The sequence below is a fragment of the Lactuca virosa genome, chromosome 6 (assembly GCF_052849685.1).
Source record: "Lactuca virosa cultivar CGN04683 chromosome 6, Lactuca_virosa_CGN04683_v6, whole genome shotgun sequence".
NCBI classification, from domain to species: Eukaryota; Viridiplantae; Streptophyta; class Magnoliopsida; order Asterales; family Asteraceae; genus Lactuca; species Lactuca virosa.
This window is the reverse complement of record NC_136431.1, coordinates 46825758-46846869: the sequence shown is the minus strand read 5'-3', so window position 1 is coordinate 46846869 and position 21112 is coordinate 46825758. Positions and strand designations below refer to the sequence as shown.

Sequence of the window (21112 nt, the reverse complement as noted above, 5' to 3'; positions counted from 1 at the left end):
TTGCAAAGGAATTCTTTTTAATAAACTTTAGTGACATGGTTATTTAAAAGGGTTACTATTCAAATGAGAATACACTTTCGGTAGATCACATAATGTCTTTTCATAAAGCTATGATTCCCTAAAGGAAAAGGAAAGAATATAGTCTACAAAAGGAATGGGAAAGAAGACAAGAAAGTATATATTATAATATTGGCTAAAATTACTTTGGCTCGATAATATGTACTTATCTACCAATTTGGTCTATAGAATCAGAGATTTAGATTAAATTTGTTAGGTATTAAAAAAAAACTTTTATTACGTGTAAGACATATACATAGTTTTACTTGATTCAATTTGGTCTGGAGATTTAGATTAATTTTACGGTTTCTATGTACGAACAAATTACATGAAAAAGAAATTATCTTCTCAAAAGTAGCACTTTTACTTAAATTGTTGGAGCCGACACCAAAACGTTATGATAGTTCCACAACAATCAAATAGTCGCCTGAAAAACTGCATCCAAAGCCGAACGTTTTGTTGCAAGCATGCTACGGGAATCAATCCGTCGAGGGCCACCTTTGTCGGCAACGGGAAGTGTAATACCGGTGACCACATGTACAATTCCTTCTTCTTTTTGTTCGATTTCACTTTCCTTTTGTCGATTCTCATAGATTTTGTTTTTTGCTTGAAAATTTGATGTTGGCTGGACTTGTTTGATTTCTGATGAAATTTGGTCGGAAAAGTTGTTGTTGGTCGGAATTAGGCCGGAATACCGCCACCACCACCCTTCTCTACAAAAAATTTTTTATATAATATGTTGATTTTTTGTATGTGTTCTTGGAATTTGGATGTGTATTATTTGTGTATGTGTATGTGTATGATTTTGTGTATATATGATATGTATTTTGTCACACCCCTAAACCGGAACGGCGGAAACGTTCGGGGGCGGAGGACGTCATGTACAGTATCACAACAATTGTAAAATAGTAATCAAAACAACAACAACCATTGTATTAATAATATAGTATTTACATTGTATTCAAAACATTACTTGTATAACATAAACTATAGCAAAAGATAAAGCGTAATGCTACTATGCTCCGTCTTCATAACGTTCGAGAGGGTACCTGCTACTAACTTTCCTGAGAATACAAGTGGTTTGAAAAAAGAGTATCAACATTTAAGTTTGTGAGTTCATAAGTATTTTGGTGGAAAATATAGGTTCCTTGTTATTAACAACGTTAATATATTCTTCCAAAAAATCCAATATTTTTTTAGTAAACATATCGTAATCTTAATACTTTGAGACTAAAAAGTATAATTTTCTTATGTTTATAACCTGTGATTCGATATTCTGATTCATGTACTTAGTATGACCCGTCCTGTTACCTCCTATGATTACTTAGTGTATACTAATTATATATAATAAATATCGAACGGACAGTCGATTGGGTGAATCTGCCCTAAGTCCACAACCAAACAAGGAACAGGAAGAAAGGCGGAAATCACACATTCCACTGTTTATCGGATTTTCATTATATAGAATCGTATCGTATACATTAAGTAATCATAGACTTTAATAAAAAGAATACTCGTTATATGTTTTTCTGAACTTCTATTTGTACCATATTAGTAATAATATAATGTTTTACTTTTCGTGTAATTTGTGTGCAAATCTAGAATTTATTACTTACAAATAATGTAATATAGTTTTATTATTTAAATAAAACATTTGAAAGTACATTTGCCCTGAAATCTGAATGTATGGTTAATAATCAAATAAAACTATTTGATAACATACCATTCGTAAACAAGTGTTAAATTCTTTGTAAACGTATTCTTAGTTATATCCGATTTACTGTTAAACATTGATTTCGATAAATAGTTATGTTTGTTTTCAGAAAGTCGATCTATAAACTGTTCATCTATAAAATAATGATATTGATTCTGGAAAAAAATCTTATATTTTCCATAATACCGATTTGTGGTTTTAAACATTCCAAAACCAAAAAGGTATAGATATAATTGTCATAATTGATTTCATGATATGTAGTTTATTTTATAAGTAAAGCTAACTGAAGGTATATTTGGCCTGTAAAATAGATATAATGTAAATATCTTGTTTTATTGTTTTAAAAGAAGTATATTACTACGTAAAATAATCGTTGTTTTATCCATGTGAATTCTTATAACCATACTATATGACGGATATGCCTGATGCGACATTCTTCAGGCGTCGGAATGATATGACATTTGTCACCTTAGGCCTGTCGGCCTAACTGTAGCGAACAGTTAAGGTGCGAGATTGTCAGTCCCGTATAGATCTATACACAAATTCATGCTCTCCCTCCAGGAGATTCTGGTTAATAAGTCAGGAATTAAGGTCGTACTTAGATAAGTACACCACGAAGTTTCTCGCAAATTTATTGTTTCAACGAGATTTCGAGTAATACAGTGGAAAAAACCTTTTAACAAATAAAGATGAAATATTTCCATATATATGTTTAAGATGATTGATATTGTGAATTTATCCATAAATTATACCTATTATAATTTATATGTGTGTTTTCATATCGTTTTCCTTACTTAGTAAAATAGTTCATAAGTTTCATAAACTATACCCATTATAGTTTATATGCATGTAATTTACGTAATATGAGCATTTTGTATTTTAACAACCTTGAGAGTTTATAAGTTTGGTAACAAAAACGTTTAGTTAGTATTTTTACGTACAATATTTATAAAATATAAAAGAGCGAAATAAACAATTTGTATTTTAAACACAATATTACTTGTGTTTTTACTTGTATCCCCCCCTAAAAACATAGAAAATTTTGGAAAAGTGTAGGGGTATGAACTCACCTCGTGTGTGTTAACGGGGTTGATAACGAGACTGAAACGGAGACTTTGATTTAGAATCCTTAACTATAATCGTATCCTAATGTTTAAACACATATTAATGTGTGAATATATGATGAACCAAGAATTCATGTGTTGAATAAACACTAAATCAATAAAGATTACTTACCAAAACGTATAGATATTTGGAAGAAAATTATCTCTTGGAGTTGCTAACCTTTAATCTTGAGAGAAAAGGAGGTTTGATAATTTGAGAGGAAATGAGGAAGTGTTTTCGTATGTTGGAAGTGTAAATGACTAAATGAACTAATATTCACCTTATATATGAAGGAAACTTAGGAGGTGGTGATGTGATATGTTCATTGGGAATCGGAATTCAAGATAAGATATGAAGATATTAAGAGTTTTTGGCCATAACTTCACCTGGAAGGAAGTAAAATCGGTCTTAAGGTCAACAAATGAAAGGGTGTTCGGTTTCTTGGTCAAAAGGGAAAGGAGAATTCGGTCCTATGTATCTAAATTTGGAGAATTCAGTCAATAAGTGGAGGCCATAACCGAATTCATAAAGCTTGTTTCAAAGATGCTCAAAACCGAATTCCTTGTTTCTAAGATGCTTAAAACCGAATTCACTTTGGTTCTAAGATGCTTATGACCGAATTCATTTATACAAGGTGTTAAATTTGGATTTTTTTCTTCCCTTATTGACTTATGTTGACTCATAACATTTTATTTAAGCATATAATTGCATGGTTTTCAATATAAGTATTTATAACTTATATAAATATTGTGTTCAATGTGTAAATGTACATATTCTTTGTATCTAAAGTTCTTATTGTATTATTGTTATAATGTTAATTCACTTGTAGTCGGTTGCAGCTTAGACCTTTATTTGAATAAGTTTGATTTACATAGACTTGAAATAACGGGTTGTTACATATTTGTATGTGTATGATGCATATATGTGTTTTTCCATGTGTATCTTTTTTGTATATGTGTAAAGAAAAAAACAAAGTAGGATACTATAATATATGTGTATGTGTATTATATGTGTATGTGTATGTGTATGACTTTGCAAATTATATGTAATTTGTGTATAAATGTATGGAAAAAATGAAAAAAAAAGTAGGTTGTTATAATGGAAAAAAAGTATCATGCTATAATTAATATGTAATATGTGTAGTAAGCATGTTTAAGTGTATTTGTTTGTATAATGTGTGTATTTATGTATGTAATATATGTATATATGTATCAAAGGCTTTTTTTTAGAAACTACAATGCTATAATGGAGAAAAAAAGGAAAAAAAATTAGGACGCTATAATGAATATGTAATATGTGTAGGATGTATGTTTAAGTGTATTTGTCTATATTGTAATGTGTATGATGTATGGAAAAAATGTATGTATAACTGTGAGAACAAGTAATCAATGCGCAAGGACAATGTTTGAAAACTCAAACCTTGAGTTAATCTTTAAGATCAACGTCTTCTCTTAATGAAGGTTCTAGTCGAATCGGGTAGTACCAGTTAAGACTTGAAGAAGATATTCAACAAAGTATTCAAGATAATAAATGAAGAAAACTTAGAGTATAATCAATGCAAAGATATTTAAGGAACAAGAAGAATTGAAGGAAAAGTGAAAATGACGTGAAGGGAATATTTGCTATTCTTAGTGTAAAACTTGAATTGTTCACTTGCGCATTAATGGTGAAAACATTCACTCCTTATAAAGAGGAGGAGGAACATAGTACAAACTGCGATACATTCCTTGGACGGGATAATAATCAGTCTTTGACAAACTGATATCTAAAGGATACACAAAAGTAAGTCTTATGAAATGTTACATCAATAATAAGATAAAATACATTAAATGCTTGAATAGACTGTTAATCTCGGAATTGCCCTTCATCTCGGAATGATCTTCATCTCGGAACTTCAACTCATCTCGGACTTAGCTGGCATCAGACCTTGATTGCTTCTGATTGCTAGAGGTTCACTTTTCATGTTTCAACAATCTCCCCCTAAGTGAACTTAGCAATCATATCAGCTTAGTTGGATTCTTAATTGATAAACACATAAGCTCTGTAGAGCCAGTTTCGTACTTCCAGGTATCATTGAAGTTGACTGACGAATTTGCTCTTCACATGCTTCGAAGCATCAGACGTGGCTGCATTGGTGATGAACTTTTGAAGAATTCTGGAGGGGAAGAGGTGCTTGTCTAGGACTCGAAAGAAACCATTTTTGTTGGTCTTCTTTTGCAAGTAGACATATCCCAACACCGTGCATCAATTGGCCCTTCTGCCAGAATTTCTGCTTCAGGCAGCTTATAGTCGATCTTAGCCAAAAACTTTTCAGTTCCGAACAGATGTGCAAGCTCGAAGTCACATTTGAAGAACTCAACAACATAATGCTTGAGATAGTTCATTGCAGCACTATAAGCAGCGATGCTCATTTGATCATTTCGGAGAGTTCGGAAGTGAGCAGCTATTGTCAAAATATCGTTTGGATTGATGGAGGGGAAATTTGTGTCCGTGATGGTGATCTGCTTGATTTGTTCCGAAAGATGTAGTACCTGTGCAGAATGCAGTTCAGGTCAAATTTTCTTAGAACTTTCCGTCCAAACCCATAAATTCTTGTGATTCTCTTCTGAGACCACACTTCCTTTTGAGGTTGTGCATTCATGGAATAGAAAGTCTTCAATCCTTCTCTTTTTGTTCTGACAATCGTTTGAGGATCATCATCTGGGTGGAGTGAAGCAAACTTGATGTAGAATCTTCCATAAGGAGAAATTGGGAGATCAATTTGGTCTGCATCTTGCATTGGTAGATCATAATACATGAATGACACAATGTCCAGATCATGGATTATCCCTTCACGACAGAGTGAGGATAAGCCCAACATTGGATTTTGATTATCTTTAAGAGCTTGGATCCGAATGCTATATTCAAGGTCTTGATCTATTTGGGCTTGTGACCATCCTTCGAACTTCTTGGATGTCCCCTCAGGGCTGTTGGGTTCCGAGACAGGCTTCTTCCCTTTGTATTGTTGTTTGTTCAAGTCAGCAATGACTTGTTGAATGTTTTCATCAATTGTGAACTCTGGTGGAGGAGGAATCAGAGGCTCTTCCAGGATGTTGTCAGGCTTCCGAAGAGGAGAACCTTTATCGACAAGAACTATTCTTGGAGAGGGGATCGAAGGCAGCATGGACTAGGTAGCTCGGAATGCATCAATTGTGGGCTTTGTCTTTGCCTTAGCCAATTCACGAATTCTTTTGACAACATCTACTAAGGATGATGGCCAGGAAATAGCAAACCATATCCTTCTTTCTTCCTCTGAAAGAACTTTCGCCGGATATTTTCTTGGAGCTTGAATTCCAACCACAGCGTTGATGATAAACTCGACTTCTTCATCATCATCATCATCTAAAGGGATAAATGTAGAAAAAACTTGAAGTTCATCATCATCTGATTCATCTTGGAGAATGAACTCCGAGGCAGGTTTCCAAGAAATGGTGTGACCCCTTCTACTTGGTCCTTCTCCCCCTCTTGCATCGAAGGGCCCAACTTCTGAGGAAAGTCTGGCAGCTTCTTTAAATTTAGAAAGCATATCAAACACCTTTTGGAAGCTTGTGTTCATCTTCTTGGTAAGGGAATCATAGGCTTCGACTGTAGGAGTTTGAGCTTTTAAATGATCAAACAGGGAGGAACGAATGGAGAGCATCTCATCGAACTTGTTGTTCGAAACATCAACTATATTCCAAGAGGCTCGAAGGAGTTTGAGGAGGACCTGCTGCATGATGAGATTCATTTCGTCTTTGTTTTTGATCTCCTTCTCCAACCTATGAATATGCTTCTCATGCCTGACATGGGTTTGCTTGATCAGTTTGTTTGTGGCACTGATCATGTCTTCATGGATTTTCAGCATTGTCGAGGTGATTTCGATATGGTGATCAAGGCTGGAGTTATACTTTTGTTCCACTTCTTCCAAGGTATGCTTGAACCTCAAGGAGATAAGCTAGTCTAGTTGTTCTGCCCTTTCAGTTGCCGAGGGCCCAACTTTCTTGACTTCGGACAAGGATTGTAGGATAGCATCAAGCTTGGTGTCGAGGCTGGTGACTTTGGCATCAAGTTTGGAGTCGAGAATTGCCACATATTTGTCTAAGGACTCCACCTTGGAAACAATAGTAGAAATTTTGTCTCGGAGTTCCAACAAGGCAAATGGATCAGCATAGTTTTCAGATGATGATCCAGTGTCCGAGGTGGAACTCTCAGACTTAGATTTATCACCATCTTTGTTGACAAGAGGTTTTGAAGGAGTAGGATTGTTTTCTGTTGGAGTTTCTTTGGGAGGGTTTGATTCGAATTCATCTCCAAGTGTAATGTGGACTTGGTCATCAATGTGGATTTCTTCATCAAAAGGCCCCGAAGAGGATGACGAAAGTCCGAAATCATAGATGGGTCTTGATGATGATGGATTTTGCAGAGCGTGAAATGAAGAGAAGACGGGAGGAGCTGCAATGCATTTACAGTCGTCATCGAACATGAACTCGGTTGAGTGTTCTTCATCAGGATGAGGATGGAAGGCATCATGGTGAGAAGACTTCGAAGGATCGTCCAAGATGATGGTGTCTTGATGAGTTTCTCCTGATGCAAACTCTTTATCTGTGACTTTGTCGGAGGGAGCAATAAATGGAAGATTGCTCTTAATAGCTCGATTTCTCATAGAGATGAGAATTGCTTTGACTTGGGAACGAGTAAGCTCTGGATGCCTTGTGTGAGCTCTGTTAACAAAATCTAACCAATCCAGATCATTATTACATGGTCGTCCTTTACCTGAGCCAGATATCAGACCAGTTTTGGCTCCTGAAGTCGGAGGGACAACCCCAGCTTCAGAAATCTTAGGATCCGAGACAGGGGTCTCCGATTGTGCTTGTGTAGAAAGAGGAGAGATATCCGAGATGACTCGTGAGTGTGTTCCAGGGGGTGCAACGAACTTTTTTCAACACCGACATCACCTTTTTGGGAAGGTGAGGGTGGATTATGAGGAGACTCCCCGCGGGTGTGTGTATGTGCTATTAAAGCTCCGAAAGGGTACTTCGTAAGAATGGTCTGGGGGTGAGTGGATGACCAGAGTCAGTCGGAATGTCTTTGATAGATTCATTTTGAGATGAACCATTGACTTTGGCTCTCTTTTTGGTTTTTGTCTTGATGGGAGAAGTCTTTCGTTTGGCTACCTTCTTTTTCTTGCCACCAGCCGAGACTGGTTTGACAACATCCAAGGTGGGCTCAACAGAGACTGGGATGGACTGTGTTGGGTCATACACAATCGAGTTCTCTAAATGATATTTCAAGAAAGGGGACTCGGATGGTAAAGTGGCCAACATATGTTGTGGTTGTCTACATGTCGGTCCGAAAGATGCTTGGTTTAGAAGTGTGTAAGTGTTTATAGCTTTAAAGGATAAGAATAACTCTTTTGGTTCTGTGGAGATTGGAATAGGCTCTTGTCTTTATCGGTACAGTTGCTGAAGAGTCAGAGCCCAGAACCTCGGACTTGAGATTTCTTGAGGCTTCCTCTTCATGGAAAATTTTCGAAAGTCTTGCCACAAGACCTCGGTCAGATCAACAAAGTTTGTTCTCCCAGAGTATATTTTGTAAACCACATTGAGCCAATCATTGCTCATCGTATCAGTGCCTCCATCTTTGCTGGAGAGACCTCGAAGAATAAGGTGCATAAGGACCATCCAAAGACCAGGGACTGCAAATTTCTTGAATTTCTTGGCATTGAACTCTTCTGTATACCCAATGTCGTTGAGAAACGCCTGAAACTCTTCAGACATTGGTTCTTGCATGGTAAAACCCTTGGGGTTTTCTGGTAGCCAATCGCTTTGAGAAACATTTTCTTGAACACAGGAACAATGCAATCTCCAGTGATCTTGGTTTCTAGCACATCGTTTTCAATCTTGATCCTCTCAAATGCAGTGTGAAGGATCATGAGAGGAATTTGGGGATTTGGGGTTTTTGTGAGTGGAATGGTGAAGGGATGACAGGAGATGAACTCAATCATTACCCTGATGGATTCATCATAGTTCATAGGATCAAGGGAGAAGAATTTTGCGGTTTCTCAAAGGAAGGGCTCAGTTGAAGAAAACGAAGCAAATCCTTTGGAAGATTTCTCCTTTGGAACAGTGTTTGAGAGTTCAGGAGCATTTTGGGATGACGCCATTGTTGCAGGATGAGAGCTTGCAGAAAAAGTTTGCAGAGAGAATTTTTGGAGAAGATGATAAGAGCATAAAAATGAACAAATAGGTTTTGAAATCCTTTTATAGGTTGGAGAATCGGGTCGGATTGAGAAAAGATGTAATGATCATACCCAATTTGCAAATGGGTCGCATTAAATGTGTTGCCAAAATTGGCATGCGTTTGACCTGCAAGGACGAAAGGTGCGATGGCAATACGTGCAATTTGGAAAACTGTCGTTTCAGTTGAAAGGATGTGCACTTTATTGAGACGTTTGCAAAAAGCGCGATAATTTAGGATTTTAAGATAATCATTAAAAAAATAACCGTTTGAGTCATCAAGGAAAACGTTTCGGAAAGAGTTTAATGACAAACCTTTTGAACTTCTTTTGAAACGGGTGATCTCGGAATAAGGAAATTTCGAGATGAATTGTCATAAGATACTTCCGAGATGAAAAAGAGAGCATTTGTACATGATATAGAGTTTGAGATTGCACAAAATCGAACTGAATATCAGAGGTAAAATGTAAGAAGATCTTTTAGGACATATTTTAAACAGATTTTGAGATTCCGAGACGAGAAGAGTTAGAGCACAGACAACGGTAAGAGCTGAGAGCTCATTACCATTTCGGACTTGAAATCTGAGGTGAACTTCATAACATCCTTTTGAAATAGATTCTGAGGCAAGATCAAGGCAAAATACCAATGTAACTATATTGGTCATATTAACTTGAAAAGATGAGGTGAACTATACAACTTAAACTAGAAGAAAATGTTAGACAAAAAGACACATAAAATGATCCTATATATTCTGAGAGGAAATTGTTCTGAGATGAAAGATTTTAACTTCGGAATAAATTTACTTTCCGATGTTTCCATCAGAGAGTACAAGCCTCTTGGAAGAATTGAGGATCAGACAACATCATACCCATTTTGTTCAAAAGCCCATTGAATTTGGTTTCGTCTAATGCCTTAGTAATGACATCAGCAATTTCATCGTCAGATGGAACAAAAATAAGTTCAATGTTTCCTTTTAAAACATGATCTTTAATGAAATGGTACTGAATATCAATGTGCTTCGTCATAGAGTGTTGAATTGGATTGTGAGAGATCACAATGGCACTTTGAGAGTCACAATAGATTGAAATCTGTTGAAATCGATAACCATAGTCCAGAAGTTGTGATTTCATCCAAAGAACTTGAGAAGTGCAACTAGCAACAGCAATGTATTCCGCTTTAGCTATTGAAAGAGAAATGCAATTATGTTTATTGGACGACCAGCTAACCAATCTTCCACCCAAAAATTGACAGCAACCAGAGGTGCTTTTTATGTCTAATTGAAGATCACCATAGTTTGAATCGGAGTAAGCTTGTAGGAGGAAACTCTCATTTGCTGGATACCAAATTCCGAGACTCTTTGTACCTTTAAGGTATCAGAATATTTGCTTCACGGCCAAAAGATGATACATCTTTGGATTGACCTAAAATTTGGCACATAAACATGTAGAAAACATGATGTCCGGACGACTTACTGTTAGGTAGAGTAGTGATCCAATCATTCCCCTATACTTCTTCTCATCAACAACAACACCTAATGGGTCCGAGAAAATCTTAAGTCTGAAACCCATCGGAATCTTTGCAGCGGCACAAGTTTCCATTGAATATTTCTTGAGAAGCTCAAAAATGTATTTTTCTTGGTGAATAAAGATTACTCTGTTGGTTTGTTTGACTTTAAGACCGAGGAAGAAACTTAGTTCACGATTCATGCTCATTTGGAATCGACTAATCATTAACTTCGCAAAATCAACAACCATTGATAAATCTGTGGATCCAAAAATGATATCGTCAATGTAAATTTGGACTAGCATAAGATGTTTTCCATTTGATCTTCGGAAAAGGGTGGGATTGAGAATTACTCTTTTAAAACCAAAGTGCTTTAGAAATTCGGTGAGAGTCTCGTACCAGGCGCGAGGAGTTTGCTTGAGGCCATAAACAACTTTTCGGAGTTTGTAGCAATAGTTTGGAAAAGAAGGATTGACAAAACCGGGAGGCTGTTGGAGATACACTTCAGTATCCAGTTCACCATTAAGAAAAGTACTTTTAACGTCAATTTGGTAAACTTTGAAGCCTTTATGAACTGCATAAGCAAGAAAGATTCTTATGGATTCAAGACGGGCAACAGGAGCAAAGGTCTCGTTGTAATCAAGTCCTTCAATATGAGTAAATCCTTTGGCCACCAATCTTGCTTTGTTTCGAATGATTACTCCAGCGTCGTCTATCTTGTTTCGGAAAACCCATCTTGTACCACCAATAGGGTGATCCTGAGGAGGAGGGATGAGAGTCCACACTTCATTTCTGTCGATGACTGCTGACTCTTCTTGCATGGTTATAATCCAGTCAGCATGTTCTAATGCTTCCTTGATGGATTTTGATTCAACCATTGAGATAAATGTCGAGAAATGACATTCATTTTGGATGTTAGTAGCAGAGCGAGTTTGTACACCGGCGTTGAGATTTCCTATTACTTGGTTTGGAGGATGATCCTTTGTCTAGATATGTAATATTGGAAGCTCTTGTGCAGCTGATGATCCGATATCAACAATGAGGTTATGTTGCTCCCTCTGAACAGTTTGAATTTGAGGATGATGCTCCCCCTGAACTTCTGAACCGGAGATATCAACATCGTCTTCGTTCGGAATGTCAAAAAAGTTAGCATCGTTGTCGTTGTTGTTTGGAATAGGATCGAATTCAAAAAATTGATCCGCTGCATCTTGGAATCCTTCAACATTTGATTCAAGAGAGGGAAGACCATTCTCCCCCTCAATCTGAGAAGGTTAAATTGGTTCGGAATCAAATGGAGGAAAAGTGGGGGTCGGACTAGAAATATTTTGGAAAATTTGAGCTGCAGTTGAGGATGGTCTTGATCGAGATTCTGAATCAAGAGTTGTTTCTGATGTTCCGAATAGGGTCTCAAAGTCAATTTCATGAACGATTTGAGGATTCAGACATCTTAGCTTTGGAGCATCGGACTCCATGATGTGGGTTGTGACATGGGTTGGGCTAGAATTCTAAACATAGTTGTCATCAAAGGTGACATCAAAACTTTCTTCAAGAACACGAGTCCGACGATTCAAAACTTGGTAAGCTTTTGATATTGTGGAATATCCAAGGAAGATTGCTTCATCGGCTTTAGGCTGAAATTTCAGGAGTTGATCACGATTTTTTTTGATAAAGCACCGACAGCCAAAGATATGCAGAAATGAGATACTCAGCTTATGACCATTCATGGCTTCATACGGTGTCATGTTAAGGCATCGATTGATGATGCTTCGATTATGAGTGAAGCAGACATTGGACACTGATTCAGCCCAAAGATAAAGAGATTTGCAAAGTTGAGCATCGATCGAGCAGCTTCAACAAGAGTTATGTTTCTTCTTTCAACCACACCGTTTTGTTGAGGAGTGTAGGGAGCTGAGAAATTGTGGTCAATGCCTTTGTCGTACATGAATTTCTCAATGGTGACATTGGTGAATTCCGAGCCATTATCACTTCGGATCCGTCTTACAAGTAGTTTCACGAGAACTTCAATTCCTTTGATAAATTTGATGAGTTCGGAGGTTGTCTCAAATTTCAGCCTGAGGAAGAAGACGCAAGTGAACTTTTTAAAATCATCCACAATCACAAGAATGTATTTTTTGTGATACATACTTTCTACAGTGTAAGGGTCACAAAGATCAATATAAAGGAGTTCTAATGGTTCCGAAATTGATTTTTCAATAATGACATAATAACCTTTCTTGGATTGCTTCCCACATTCACACGCAGCACACAAATGATCATTTTCAAACTTGAGGAGTGGCGGATCTCTGACCATTTCACCAGAAACAATATCTTTCATATATCGGAACTTTAAGTAAGCAAGACTCCGATGCCAAAACCAACTGACGTCAGGACGGCTTTTGAGAGTAGACAAAGTTGAGGTTTGCTGATGATCATATGGATGTCAAGAGGATACATATTCTTGTTGTGATTTGATTTAATGAGGCATTCCTTCCGACCTTCTGTCATGACGTAGTTGTGCTTTTTGCAGAACTCAACTCGTCGGTTGGAGTCAGTGAGTTGAGCCACACTTATCAAATTGTGCTTTAGGTCAGCTACATATGCCACATTTGAGACAGAGAAATTGCCATTGGTGAGGATGCCATAACCTCGGATCTGAGAGTTGGAGTTGTTGACATACGTCACATAGCCAACATTTGGTGAGAGTTTGAGGTCACACATAAAATCTTTCTGCCCCGTCATGTGCATGGAACAAGCGCTATCAATATACCATATTGTATCTTGTTCCGAAGCACATAGTGCCTGCAAAAATTAGTGAATTTTAGAGTTTTTAGGCTCCGAGTTAGGTTTTGGGACTTGGGCACGGGCTTTGGACTTATGTTGTGACTTTTGAGCAACATATGTCTCGGAGGGTTTGTTCTGAGATTCTTTTGGAAAGAAGTAGAAAGCCATGGTGTTTTCATTGATCCAGAAATAATATTTAACAACAGGTTGTTTCGGAACAACTTTTCTCGGACCAGCAGTTTTTGGAGTTGTAGGAATCACAGTGTTACTTGCAGTTGCAGTCTCTTTTTGGCATTTTTAAATTTCCACTCAAAATTTTGGTTTGAATCTTTTGAAACTTTTCGAGAAACAGTGTTTTTGGCAACTCGATCTTTGTTTGCTACTTTTGATAGCACATTTGGTTTTGAAAGTTGTTGTGGTTTGAAAATCGTACCATCAGATTTAGCAATGAACACAATAGAAACTGTCCGAGAAGAGTTAGTATTGGTGGGATGAGTATCAACAAACTTTTTCGGAATGGGACTGACAACCTTGTTTTGAGCTACAGAACTAGGAGGATTAGAAGGCCTCTTAAGAATCTTAACAGACGCAAAGGTGTTGTGGTTCCTAGTGGATGGGCTCACAGTCCAAGATACTTTCTTCTTAGAGTTCTTAATGAATATGGAATCATGTCTTGACCTAATTTCCTTTTTGAGGGCATTTTTGGCTTCTATCTTAAGATTGACGACATCTTACCTATTAAACGATGGTTTCTTTCTAGAGTTAGATGATGATTTGGAAGATTGACCTGCAGATGGGTTGTTAAACGTAGGCTTGAATGGTACTATAGTTGTTTTTAAAATCACTTGAGAATTAGAAACACAAGAATCTAATGAATAATCTACTAAGATTTTTTCATCTACGTCACTATCAAGAGATGCCCAGACAAAATATGATTTATCCGAGTCAGGTCCAGTTGTCTCCGAAATTATTTCCTCAATGACACAGTTGTTAGGAGGACTAAGGTTCGAAATTTGAACTACAGTATGGGTGATGCTAGGGAGGGATTCCAAGGTCTGATTCATGTACAGTGGTATTAGAGGCGGAAGAGGCGTGGAATCACGAAAATTGACAACTATGGGTTGAAACTCAGGAATCCTAAATGAAAATTGGCCTGAGGTCTCAGGAAGGGGTGACTATGGTGAGACAGGGGTATCCGAATGTTTGCGGTTCGTAATGTCTCCCATAAAAGTTAGATTTTGTAACTCCTTCAAGGGACGAGCAATAGGTTTCGGAAACTCACTTCCGAGACCAGGTGTTTTGGACCAAGGATGACGAAAATTATGAGTCATCCGTCCAGTGGCTTAAAGAATATCTATGGCATGATGTAAAGCATCAATTTTGGCATTCAGATGTTTGTTATCAGAAATTAAAACATTCCTTTCAGAATAAGTGATTTCACATTTGTCTTTAACAATGATACATTAATTTTGTGACATTACAAGTTCTCGTTCTAACGAATCTATCTTAAGCTTCATATCCTCGAAACGCAATTTAAAACGGCTCAATTGATTTTCCATCTTCTCACTCGCTTCTATGGCAGACTCATAGGCTTTATAGATGATGTTCATATTGATGGGTTATGAGCATTCTAACACTCCTAAGTGTACATGCAACCCTAAATACCTTGGATCTATGTTTTCTCTATTATACATACAATTATGAACATCCAAGGTATTATCCTAATTTAGCATACAAAATAATAAATATAACAAGATAGAATACATACTTCTTTGATGTAGAATGTCTTCATGAAGCTTGAGTGCCTAGTGCCCCAAGTGTGACACCTCAAATGGTTCACACAACACCAAATACACTTGGAATAACTTGAGAGAAACTTGAACACTCCTTGAAATCGTCTAGCCCTCACACTCACACATTAGTGCACGAATTCTTGAGCCATGGGATTCTTTTATATGGTGGCTATTAGGGTTACACCATGTAACTCATAACTTTACCCATTCCTTATGCTCCATGGATTTTAACCTCCATGGAGTATCCATGGGTCACCCCATGGACTTAGTCCAACATAAGGAATCTTGGATCACAAGCCCACATATATAAGAATTAATGATTTACACAATCAACCCATATATTTAATTAGTCTCCTTTTGATCACTTAATTAATTCCAAATTAATTCTTGATCAATACTAATTAAATAACCATATTAATATATTAGAACTTATAATATATTAACCAACCTTAAGTGTTATTTCTCTCATTATAGTCTATCCAAATGCATGATGCCATGCAACCCAAATGGACCATGCCGGGTCGGGTCAAGTCTTACCAATTATAGTTATGGACTTAGACATTAATCCAACAGTCTCCCACTTGGATAAGTCTAAAACTATTATTGCGTATGACTTTAGGAACCGATCAACAATCGTAGCTCTCAAAAGCTTCTATCGAACTCTGACCATGTCGATGAACTCTGACCTTTGTCAATGACTTGTCCATTAGATAAGGGATCATATATTCCTCCATTCTAGATATCATATGGACTGAGACATGGATTATCAATCATTCTCTCTGTCCATTTGTTGTTTCCTGATTTCTGATTCATTATGACTGACTGATTGAACAAATCAAATCAGTCCTGGCTTGGCCAAGCACTCACATGTATCATCTTTAAATCATCGAGGGGCCCTCAGATATCGCTTTTATCCCGAAGGTAAAAGGAATGGATAAACTTTGACTCATATGGCTTGTTCTACTACTTGTTGAATCATACACAAAGGCACGTTTTATAACATCGAGTTACCGAATGCGTTTTCGTGCAATCAATGTACAACCAACTCATAGTAACAACTCATATCTCTAGGTTTGAAGAATATAAGATATTATCGTCTCATGATCACTCGTGATAAAATCCATGAAGTGATTCAAATGAGCGCGGGTTGAATCCAATACTCAGAACTTATGAGCACTCATGAGTGTTGTAGCACCACTTTGTCCACCAACTTGGACCTCTACAAACCAACCCATGACAGTCTTGATTCATATATACTTCCAACATATGACCGACTGTGGATGGTTTGAATAACTTAATCATTCAGGAAGAGCGACTTAGTTATTCTGGAAGTCAAAACATGCAAAGTGAAACACAAGAATAAATGAATCAAATATGGTATCAAACCCTATGAATATAAATAAACACTTTTATTTATCACCATACTGATTACTCATTATTCATTGTTTTGGTTTTATCAACTTTATACTTGAATTAAAAACACTAGTTGTCCCATGCTCCAAGCATGTACACTATGTTTTTCTTAAACAATAGCTTTACCATACACCAAGTATGCACTCTATGTTTGTCTATGATCCTTACTTTGTGAAATAAACCAATTGAACATGATTTCAATGATTTTAATTTCACACTCCCAAATCCTTATCGAAAAATGTGAGAATTTCAAATTCCTATCATTTATCGAAATCTGTTTAGATTTTAAACTTATATGCACTGACCCTCCTGTAATGAATATGTACAAAGTCACAAAGACTTGTCAACAGTCATTATAAGGTATTCCAATGGAGATCAACTCCATGGAAACTAAGTCTCATATTCAAAGTACATTGCTTTGGACATGCTTCTTGCATTAAGTTTTCTAATCTTACATAGATAACTTCCACCTATGGAGACAACTCCATATTCTCATTTTGACTATCACTTCTGAATAAGAGATGCCTCTTTTCAGAATATGTCAATATGGTCCTTCCAAAATTAGCACTATACTTCCAACTGTCCCTGAGCAACCAATCTTTGGTAAACCTCAGATTGTCCTCGACAATTGCTTAATCATTTTAGTCATATCCAATTCTAGACCTTTTCCCTTCTTAATGCCTCTGGGCATTTGGAAAAATTTAGAAATGACAAATATTATAGCACATGCAATCGATCCTGTACCCAAAGCAAATGGTACACGATTCATGATGTCTCACATAAAGACATGATTCTAGACCAGTCTTTTGCTACAATATTTTTATTTGCCATGTTTTCAAAATTTGACTATGAAGAGGGATGCCGTAATCATAATCGAATTTTGAGAACGCAATATATAGAATTTCCTTAAGTTGAACCAATCCAACATGAAATTCATATATATATTCTTGACTAAATATGATTAAGGTCTCAATCTAAGCCTTTAAAACTGAAATGAAGTATATCCTCTCCCTTAATTATAGCAAAACAACTTTTTCAATCCCTGCAGCCTCACGAATTGAAACTTTTTTTTTCTATAATTAACATTGCTAACTTGCAACACTAACAATAATTATCATGCTCCCACTAACATGATGATTATTAGCATAACACTTATGCTCCCACTAGCTTTGACATGTACTCAGAAATCAGCTGGACTTCTAGAAATCAATACTTTATTGACTTCCTTACCAAAGTTCAGATTTCTGATACGAGATGCTTTGATAAAACTTTATCAAAATCATACACCTTTCCTTAGATAGCATGCATGTGTGTCTAAACAATTTCAGAACTATGAAAAGGGATGCCGTAATCATAGTCTCAATTGTTTAGACCTTTTGCCATCTGCTTCAAATCTACTTGGTGGAAGTGTTTCCTCACCATCATTTTCATGAATCGGAGAGAAACCTTATGACCCTTAGATTTTATGGTGTATGTGTTCTTATCCATGTGAATCGTCAAAACCATAGTCACAAGACAAGGATAATGACAAATCCAAACTCATATGGACTGAACTTATGCAATCTTAACTTCTTGCCACCTGGCAGTACAGGGCCTGCCATTGCTTCCAAGTTGTTATGCAACCAATTGAGAACTTTCAGAACTCCTATGCAAAGCCAACTTTAACTGGAATGGGCACAAAATATGTCAACATGATAGGTTATAAACCTCAAGTCGTGTGCTAGTGAAGAACCTCAGGTTTTATTCTTGATTAGTTCTTGAAATTCTTTTTAGGATCTTTAAGACTCCCACTATCCTCTTGACATATAAGACTATCTTGCCAAATATTCAAGAGATAGTGCGGATTCTTTATCAAGACAAACACTTCACACAATTGGCCTTAGTTGGTCTTTGTTTAATCCAAAACATCACAACTTACCAACTTCAAATGTACAAGAGTAGATAACCTTTTACTCTTACATTTGACAAGTGTTATAAACCTTTCTTTAAGATATGTCACTCAACTTATAGTCTTGAAGTATGACTCTAAGACTTGTTTTGAAACGAAGTATGACTCATCTTCTTGATTTAACCATTTCTACAATTCATGACTCCTCTTCTTAGTCATAAGAATGCACTAAGATGTCCTTAGAAGACCAATTGTGATGTGGTTCTTTAATCACTAAGATGATCACAGAACATGATACTAAAGTACTCTCCCATCTTTTCAGATTTGAGAAACTTTTATCTGTCTGCCTAATTTGATTCTTCCCATTCGTTCTGCCATACATTGAGACTTTTCCAATGTTTCAGAATTATACTTAAACTTGTAAGTATAACCATATTTACTAAAATTTAGTAAATCATGACGAATAGTCTTAACGAGCTTTGTGGTGGACTTGACCAGTGCACAAGAATGTGTACTCGATCCCTTTAGTCCTTAATTTGACTCACACATCCATGTGAACAAGTCTTAATTTTCCAATGCTTGAAAGTTCTCATTCATCATACTATTCAACTTGCATGATTCCAAGTTTCTATCCAACTGAAGCCTTGGGAATGAGAATATTTCCTTATTTGGTAAATTATGACACTACCACAAACGAAAGAATCAAGTCTATTTTTTTTTTCAAATATTGCTATCAATGGAATCATATAAACAACCATTTTTCACAAATGCCACTTGTAAGGATATTTAAAATAAATATAAAATTAAAAAATTTATTTTATTTCAAAACTTTGCGGAAAAAACTTATCCTTATAGTGCAAATGCATACGGAAAAACTTGTTGTTATCTATTCCTAAGCAATATATCATAACTCCTAAGTAACAGCTTCAAAATTCTGATGCGATCGAAATCCACCTACGCGATCAGAATCAGCATATACTTCCTTTAAGCTTTCTCTCTATTCTTTGATTCTTAAAACATCAACATGTGACCCAGTCACATCATGTAATGAGGATCTTAGAATAGAAACTTAACAGAGTTAGATAATGGGCTCTACCTGAAGTAGAGTCAGACTTATTGACTTTAACATCCTTAGGTAAACTTGGAAGCTTTGCAATCAACGCCCCTTCCTTTGGCAAAATAAACATATGGACCCTTTGGTAATGGGACTATCTCAGACTTAGCCTTTCTCCTTACCATTTGGTCAACCGGGTTGACTATGGCCAATCCCTTTCCATTGGGAAGAGAATGCTTTTTCTGGATTTCCAGTGTCACCATTGTCACTGTCCATAAAGTTTTTGGGAAGTTGATCTTCTAATCATATTTGCTTTACTATCGTTCCAAATCATTGCTGATTCAGCAGCACCAAGCAAATAGATATGATCATTAAGGTTCATGTCATAGTCTGTTTCATAATAGTCCCAAAGGAACTCACTATGTGACTTAGAAAGTGATTGAACATCCAACTTTCTCAATACTTTGACACCCAACTCTCCCGGCTTGTCAATATGTGACTTCATCTCTAAGATGTGATCACACATAGACCTTGCTTGCCATTAGGGCTTGAGTGACCTTGAACTTGTGGGTTAGGGAGAATAATTGGAGGAGGTGGAGGAAGTAAAGTTCCAAGAGATTTGGGAAGATCATAGATGTCTGAACTAGACATCTTTTGGGAGATATTCAAGATAGTTGATCTAAAGTCCTTAATATAACACCCAATATGAAATATTAAGGCTAGGATCCAACAACCTATTTATAACTGGAAGAGGGATGCCGTAATCCGAGTTATAAAATAGTTGAAGGTAGGTAAATGACGATTTACCAATTTCCACCATGAAAAACGAAATAATGTAATTAGGTTTTTAATTGGATTTGAAACTCCTAGATCTTTTGAGATTCATTGAACTTTTCAATGGCATGTTTCAATCTCGAGTGTGCCCTTCAGGTTTTGTGACTGGGATGCCGAGGATCACAAAACAAGGTGTGAAGTAACCATGCAAATATACTTGGTACCCTTAATATTTACCCCTCAATCGATGTGCCGGTTAACCACACGAGCTCCACCGATACTATGATAAATATTAAGTTACCCTTTGCCTACTTTGTTAAATCCAGGTTAGTGTGCCGGTTAACCACACACGCTCCACTAACGGTTTAAACAAAGTGCAAAGTGTAATTTCATGGATTAGCACCTTATTCACATTTTCCTTAGTAACTAAGATTGGGTATTAATAAGAGTTTAGTTACTTAGTATTTATCATTAATACTTTTAATGAAAGGAGAATTATAGTCCTTGTCCTACCCGTTCGGCTAACGACCCTCCACCAGTCAAGGAAGCGGTGGGTGAGAGTGGACACCCATTAAACTGCCATTTTATAGGCAGTAACCTTATACCCCCCTTATAGACCGGCTTCGTGAATGAGGCCTACTAACGGTAAGACTGACTTTACTCTTATACATATATATAAATATTATTAACTTATAATATTATAAAGTATAAGGGTTGAATTTTAACTTTTAAAATTCTAAGGGCTAACTTGGAATTAAAGTATTCATAAGTGAAAAC

At 36.5% G+C, this 21112-nt stretch overlaps 1 long non-coding RNA gene across 1 annotated transcript; it reads right to left on the bottom strand.

Moving 5' to 3' along the window:
- Positions 1 to 1029: 1029 nt before the first annotated feature.
- LOC145119463 (uncharacterized) lies at positions 1030 to 3117 on the bottom strand. The gene is made up of 3 exons (XR_013713854.1): positions 3008 to 3117; positions 2842 to 2917; positions 1030 to 1121 (listed from the first exon to the last, which is right to left on the bottom strand). It is a non-coding gene; the product is annotated as an uncharacterized LOC145119463 (long non-coding RNA).
- Positions 3118 to 21112: the final 17995 nt, after the last annotated feature.